This window comes from Haliotis rufescens, unplaced genomic scaffold (genome assembly GCF_023055435.1).
Source record: "Haliotis rufescens isolate VD_foot unplaced genomic scaffold, xgHalRufe1.0.p SCAF_8, whole genome shotgun sequence".
NCBI lineage: Eukaryota > Metazoa > Mollusca > Gastropoda > Lepetellida > Haliotidae > Haliotis > Haliotis rufescens.
In genome coordinates this window covers 29,088,286-29,096,890 of record NW_025964372.1, presented here as the reverse complement: position 1 = coordinate 29,096,890, position 8,605 = coordinate 29,088,286, and positions in this window count along the sequence as shown.

Here is an 8,605-nt window from a genome sequence, read left to right as displayed (position 1 = left end):
TTGGAGGGGAAAACAACACGGATGAACAGTAGATAGTGACACAGTTGTGAAATACGACATAGAACACCTATATTTATCTGAATTAGTATTTTAGGGCGTGTCGGCCTAACACACCCTGACTATACTGAATGACATTAAAGGTACTTCGTCATAGTTCAAGGACATGCGTGCCCCGTGCACAGGGTTGTTGCACTCACATTAGAAATAAAACACATATTGCTAAGGGACCATATGGCAGTGTGATATTATCGATAATGTAATTCGTACTTGTAATATATGTAATTCAGTTCCCGACAAAACTGGCCTCCCAATAGCGTTATCACATGTAATATCGATCCGTGGCCTGGCGTTATATGACGATAGAGAAGTTCAGATCGATATCTGTGTAGAAAGTGAAGCATAAACGCCATCTTGACACTGCAGGATTTTTTCACAGGCGTACAATTTCGACAATTTTACCTGATTAGAATGTATAGTTGTTGAATATATTCAACGATATGGTCCCGTTATTACAATCATCTATGTAGCTATGTGTAGAGGACCCATTACATACGCATATGTCAGATAGTTAAAATATGTTTTGTATTGAGTGAATGAGTGAGTATAGTTTTAAGCCGCTCTATGCAATATTCCAGCAAAATCACGGCGGGCAACACCAGAAATGGTCTTCACACATTGTAACCATATGGGGAATCGAACCTAGGTCTTCGGCGTGACGAGCGAACACTTTAACCATGAGGCTACCCCACCGCCCTCTAATGCCGTATAACCGTTATTGTGATCGTTGTGAATATGTGATCTGTTGTCATATACCTACATCAATACATTCTTCTGTTTATATTTTGCCTGTTGTCATATACCTTCATCAATATATTGTTCTGTTTATTCATTATCTGTTGTCATATACCTACATCAATACAATCTTCTGTTTATATTTTGCCTGTTGTCATATACCTTCATCAATACATTATTCTGTTTATACATTATCTATTGTCATATACCTACATCCATACATTCTTCTGTTTATACATTATCTATTGTCATATACCTACATCCATACATTCTTCTGTTTATACCTTATCTATTGTCATATACCTACATCCATACATTCTTCTGTTTACACATTATCTATTGTCATATACCTACATCCATACATTCTTCTGTTTATACATTATCTATTGTCATATACCTACATCCATACATTCTTCTGTTTATACATTATCTATTGTCATATACCTACATCAATACATTCTTCTGATTATACATTATCTATTGTCATATACCTACATCAATACATTCTTCTGATTATACATTATCTATTGTCATATACCTACATCAATACATTCTTCTGATTATACATTATCTATTGTCATATACCTACATCAATACATTCTTCTGATTATACATGATCTATTGTCATATACCTACATCAATACATTCTTCTGTTTATACATAATCTATTATCATATACCTACATCAATACATTCTTCTGTTTATACATTATCTATTATCACATACCTACATCAATACATTCTTCTGTTTATACATCTTGTGTCATATACCTACATCAATACATTCTTCTGTTTATACATAATCTATTATCATATACCTACATCAATACATTCTTCTGTTTATACATGATCTATTATCATATACCTACATCAATACATTCTTCTGTTTATACATGATCTATTGTCATATACCTACATCAATACATTCTTCTGTTTATACATGATCTTTTATCACATACCTACACCAATACATTATTCTGTTTATACATGATCTATTATCATATACCTACATCCATACATTCTTCTGTTTATACATTATCTATTGTCATATACCTACATCCATACATTATTCTGTTTATACATTATCTATTGTCATATACCTACATCAATACATTCTTCTGTTTATACATGATCTATTATCATATACCTACATCAATACATTCTTCTGTTTATACATGATCTATTGTCATATACCTACATCAATACATTCTTCTGTTTATACATTATCTATTATCATATACCTACATCAATACATTCTTCTGTTTATACATGATCTATTATCATATACCTACATCAATACATTCTTCTGTTTATACATGATCTATTGTCATATACCTACATCAATACATTATTCTGTTTATATATCTGGTGTTATCACTGATTTCGGTGGTCAATCCCTTTATTTTTACGGCTATTATGCGCCAAATGGAATCTGTTTCGCCGGATAATCAAGACTAGTTATTCTCTGGCTCTGACATTTTACATGTTATTGTTATGGGAAATGTCTCTATAGCAGGCTTGTCACTTCCGTTCTTCATATAAATTATTACAGGTAAGTACCTTCATCCCTGCTTGCGTAAAAGGCGACTAACTAGATCGGGTGGTCAGACTCGCTGATTTGGTTGAGGTATGTCATCTTATCCTAATTGCGTAGATCGATGCTCATGATATCAATCACTGGATTGTCTGGACCACACTCGATTATTTACAGACCGCCGTCATATAGCTGGAATATTTCTGCGTGCGGCGTAAAACAACAAACAAACAAATCTTCATCCCTGGGCCCTGTTCCACAAAGCGATCTTAGCGCTACGACTGTCGTAAGTCTATGTTAATGTATGGGAGCTACGGTCACCTTAGCGCTACGATCGCTTTGTGGAACAGGGCCAAGTGTGTCACCATTGTTGTTTACATAATTCCGTCACATCCGCGTTCGTAACTTCCAGTCGAGGCATTACCTAATAACTACGTCACGCTGTGATGGAGCATCGGCTCGCTTCTGTCAGAGACCATACACCGGTATATGGTCTCTGCTTCAGTATTCGCTCTCCATCATTCATTGCTACCACATTCGTTTCTTTTCCCTCGTTACCATTTTCATCTTTCGTTTCATTACAAGTTTGGTAGCATTGTTTTTAAAATGTCACGTGACATTGGTTTCCAACCGGGTAACATAGGTTTCCTCTTAGTGTCACTGATGTGTAGGTTTCCAGGAGAGGTTTACTGAGAAACTGTTACTATATATTAAGGTCTTTGTTCGGAAGCCAACATATAAACCAACACTGAAGGTATTTATATTACTGATTACTTAGTACTTTTTACAAATTCCCCTCCAAACTACAAGTGTTTCTTGATTGTATTAGAATATTTTCTTTATAAAATAACCTAACGATTAACGGTGGCAAAACACACGTTGTCGTGTGTGGCAAATCAAGAAAAGCAGAAGAAAAGAATAGATGGAAGATGGGTGATACACAAATACTAGTTACTAGTTCTTTTATAAATATTAATTTACATTTAATATTTCAAATATGAATTACCAAAAGCGCACCTACATCACGTACGTGCATACAGGACCTGCTAAGATCCGGGGTAGAATAGGTCTTCAGCAACCCATGCTTGCCATAAAAGGTGACTATGCTTGTCGTAAAAGGCGACTAACGGGATCGGGTAGTCAGACTCGCTGACTTGGTTGATGCATGTCATCGATCTTAATTGCGTGGATCGATGTTCATGATGTCAATCACTGGATTGTATGGTCCAGACTCGATTATTTACAGACCGCCGCCATATAGCTGGAATATTGCTGAGTGCGACGTAAACCAACAAACCAACAAACCAACCAATTTTATAAATATTTTATTTAGAATCTGATCTTATGACCGTAGGGCTATTTAAGCAGACTGAGAAGTCGTTCCGGCATTAATTTTTTTCCACTAGAGTGCAATAACATGCTATTTCACTCAAGCAAATATCGATTATACGTTTTCAGATAAACATAGTATTTCATGACTAAACCCATACCAAATAAAGCAATGAGAGTTCAGGGTGTGGATATCTAACACAAACATTTCAATAACAAACCACGGCAATGCATAGTCTAATTCCGTTCAAATGTTTATCCTATTGAAGCTAGCGATCGACGATGACTTTGACGGAATCAGTCGTTCAACCCGTAACTGTTGTAATACCCGCGTTAACCTTTTCGAGGTTGCATGATTAGAAAACGCATTCCGACTGTCCCTTTCTCACTCTGGGAAGCAGCGATTTGATTGGTCGGATGAAAGGTCGTTCTGACGTAACTCGTATTGGGATGTATTCAGATCTTTGTTTAGCGGTTGGATTTGAGTTGAGGGACAATACCACGTTTGCAGAGATAACATAATTTTAATGAGACCACAACTTTTATAACCAGGCATCACACGAGCTATTTTCACTTGGGAAAAGTTTATGAAGAACTAGAAATGCAAGCGACTGTACATTTTCAAACAAACGGTTTGTTTGTTTGTTGTTTCACGCCGCACTCAGCAATGTTCCAGCTATGTGACGGTGGTTAAAATATAGGACAGGTCAACCGATGCACCGAAAGAAATTCACATATATACATGCCCCTATGACTATGAGTAAGTCAGTTTGTGGTCCACAAGTCACTGGATTTTCTGGAGTCAGCCCTCGCGCTATATAGCTGAAAAAATACCGATGCGGTGTTAAATTTTAACTCACTCACTCTAGAACCAGCAGCCATAGCCATTGTTTAAAGGTAGTCATCGACGGTACATTCTATGCAATGCTTCATCTAACAACGAGGCTTACATTGTGGTGCTATTTGTAGCATCACTGTGTTTTTCCGAGCCCTTTGGCCTCGCTCGACGTTTCCCTTGAAGGGTATGACAGATTACTTACAGCCAAAAAACGGTCAGTATGGACAAGCCGTATTCCGGAGACTTCCTACAAGGAACGTCTTTTATACAATGAACATACAAATAAATTTCACCGGAACAGATACAAAGAACATTAAATTTCCGTCTTCATTACCCCGCATCAGACACGGAAGTTGCGACGGCGATCACTCCATGAAATATATTCTAAAATTTGCACCAGGTGAGCTACAATTTCCCCGCCGTCGGTGACTCCTTGTCTCGGGCCGACTGATACCCCGATGGTGTTAATGCATTAAGTGACGTAACGAAACTGCATACATGAACTATACCTCCACTATACACGGTACATGACTTTACCATACTGTTATATATCTTCGTTATACAAGATACATACCTCCAACTCTGTATATCACTTGGTAACGGTGTTAGAACCTCCACCGAAACGTAGCTCTTAATTGTAATGAAGAAGATGTTCATCCATATATTCTTGTCCTTACTTGGACATGGTCGTTAACCTGACTTTGGACTTAGCGCAACGGGTTTCTTTGTGTAGAACGAGGCTTGTTCCAAGCACATCGGTCATTCGTGACCAACTTGTGATATACCGGGACAAGCCGAATAGCGACTCGTGTCTCTCACGTGGCCATTTTTTGCGACTGAGTTCCGTCTAAGCGCAAACGAGCATAGTTAAAAGAATTGTCAACTCGTTGCGTAATGATTCCCCTTTATTTCCCCCATATCATATATATTCCGGATGCTATTGAAACACATCGGAACTTTCGGTATTTATACAGTATAATTGAACACATTTAACTTTATCTAAGGTATATATAAGGGTGTCTAACTCGGTTTTGTGGTCACGTAACTAGACGACAAACTTGAATGTACTACACCCCGGTTGCAACAGTGTTCATGGCTGGCCCAGTGGTCTAAATCACTACACTTCACCGTGAGGAGTTACCTGCCCTTAGTCGCACCGAGATCCGCTGATCGTCGGTGCAACTCCCGGATTCCTCCTTATTATCTTTGTTGTTTAACGCCGCACTCAGCAAATATTCCAGCTATATGATGGCGGTCTGTAAATAATCGAGTCTGGACCAGACTATCCAGTGATTAATATCATGAGCATCGATCCACGAAATTGGGATCGATGACATGCATCAACCAAGTCAGCGAGCCTGACCACCCGATCCCGTAAGTCGCCTCTTTCGACAAGCATGGGTTGCTGAAGACCTATTCGACCCCGGATCTTCACGGGTCCATTACAGGACAATCAAGTGTTAACAACACAGAAGGATCCTATTATACGAATCCTTCGTGGTCTAGTTGATATAGTGTCTGCCTGGAGAACGGAAGGTTGGTGGTTCGATCCCCGGCCGCGTGATACCAAAAGGCATTTAAAGATGGTACTTTTTGTTTCCCTGTCTAGCGTTCGGAGTTAGGGGATAAAACAAGGACTGGTCGGCTCGGAGTCGGTATTCCGTTTCTGGGTATTCATGTTAAACTGGTATCTTAGTGGACTAGCAATGTAAAACCGCCATAAGTCCTCACTTGTACAAGCAGCCACATACACACACATACGCATGCGACCGCCTCCGTGGTCTAGTGGTAGAGCGTCCGCCCGGAGAGCGGAAGGTCTGGGGTTAGATCCCCGGCCGCGTCATACCAAAAGACGTTAAAAGATGATACTTGTTGTTACCCTGTCTGGCGCTCGACATTAAGTGGCTAAAACATGGACTGGTCGGCTCGGAGTCAGTATACTGCGGCATGGTATCTCAGTGGGCTAGCACTATAAATCGGCATCAGTCCGGACTAGTACAAGCAGTCACACACACACACACACACGTTCATGCACGTCGCTATATAAGTGCAATAATCTTGGACGCGACGTTAAACCCAATTTCACCTCACCTCACATACGCATGCATGCCGCTATGTTTTCCCCGACATAAGACAATATTCTTCATCACCGACTCCTTCACGAGACAGGGATGCATGAATCAGCGACTTCTTCCTCGTCTTTATTGCACTAGTTTTCCCATCTATTTCTACACAGCATATGCAGGGTGTCGGGTTCTGTCGCCTGGTAATATAGGGCTGCCTCAATAGCACAGTAACCTATTTATCATGCCATTGATTTTTTCGAAAGAGATTAATTTATTTCTTAACGAAACATTTTCATTTTTTAATATTCTTGTCGGTTGTTTTAAAGTGGGGCTACTTCAAGAGGGGGCGACTTAAAGGGGGGCAATTTACGGAGGGACTACTTGAAGGGGGGCTCTAAGCAAATTGGCAGTCCAGGTAAATTTGATTCAAGACGTTAAAACACCTTTTTGCTCTTCCACAAAGTGAGAGTTTATGACATTTCGATCTAAAGGTTCGCGATCCTTCTGTTTAGAAAACGGGGGCGGTGGATAGCCTAGTGGTTAAAGCGTTCGCTTGTCACGCCGAAGACCCGGGTTCGATTCCCGACATGGGTACAATGTGTGAAGCCCATTTCTGGTGTCCCCCGCAGTGATATTGCTGGAATACTGTTTAAAGCGGCGTTATACCCAACTCACTCACTCAATCCTGGACTTTAGTGTTCCTCAGTACTCGAGGGTTCCTTATCAAACTTATTTTTATCTTATACATACCTCTATTTCGGGGACTATCTGTAAGTCTAGAGGGTAACACATTAAACACAGGAACTAACGTGTCGTATGAGCCGACAAGATGTGTTAATCTAAGCCGATAACGTTCTTAATTGCTCATGATATTGGTCACTAGTCTGTCTGCCTTTGACACGCCCCACAAATATTGATCGCGAACGCGAATATTCCGCGCCACGGTCGCGTCAAGGGGGCGAGTGTTTGTGCACTGCCATCAAAAGCAAACGCTTCATGATCGCGACAGTGATGCAAGATTCGCGCGCATCGAGGGCGTGTGTTCAGTCGTGTAGCTATAATATATTTCTCGTGACCAGTAACACACAAACAATTTCATCCCGTTCTAGGTCGAGGGAACGTTTATTTTGCACAGTAGTATAGCTGTAGTATTGCGCACTGAATGGCAACAAACACAAGGTAGCATGCGGGTAAAGCAGGTAGACATTCATTACACTAATTTGGGTTGCTGGGCTAACGGTAAACTGCCGGGCAATTAAACGCCATTGTTTGATGATGGCTAAAAATGAAACAAACAAGAAATAGTTATTCGATGGTATTATCCTTTGTATTTTGGGACAAATCCAGTTTTCAAGTGTATACTGTCTTTTGCCCGGATCACTCACTCACTCACTCATACACAACATGGGGGAAGAACACGAAACTGTCTTTGGCAATAACTGACATAAAACGAAACCGAAGACACAGCGGCGGGTACAGTGTACAGCAAAACCCATTTAACTTGTTATGAGGAACATATCGACATATCCGTACTTCGAGACAAACGATGAGGCTATAATACCGGTGAGATGTCAGGATCAAGTACGACTAGTCTTCAGCTTCGAGTTAAGGGTGCAAAGGTTTCACTACAGATACCTCCTGTGAATGATCAGAGTTTAGTTTACAATAGTCCGGCAATATATAGACATATTTTTTAATTATTAGTAGTAGTTATTTTTTAGGGGTGGGGTGTGGGGTGTGGGGTGTGGGGTGTGGGTGTGTGGGGGTTTGGGGGAGGATGTACGTTTTGGTGGTGTGGTGGTTAAAGGATTATTAACATGAGTACAGCGTGTGAATCCCAGTTATGGCGTTCTCGATGTGATATGGATGGAATATTGCTTAAAGGGGAAGTGTACAAGCAAAAATCACTTACTTTCTTTTTCTAAACAAAACGCAATTTTAGAATTAATTAGTATCTGTGTTTGAAAATATACACTCATTTTTTTCACAGTGAAAGTAGGAAGCTCACAATAGTGTGAAAATGATATGCCGTTATGAGGCCTTCGTT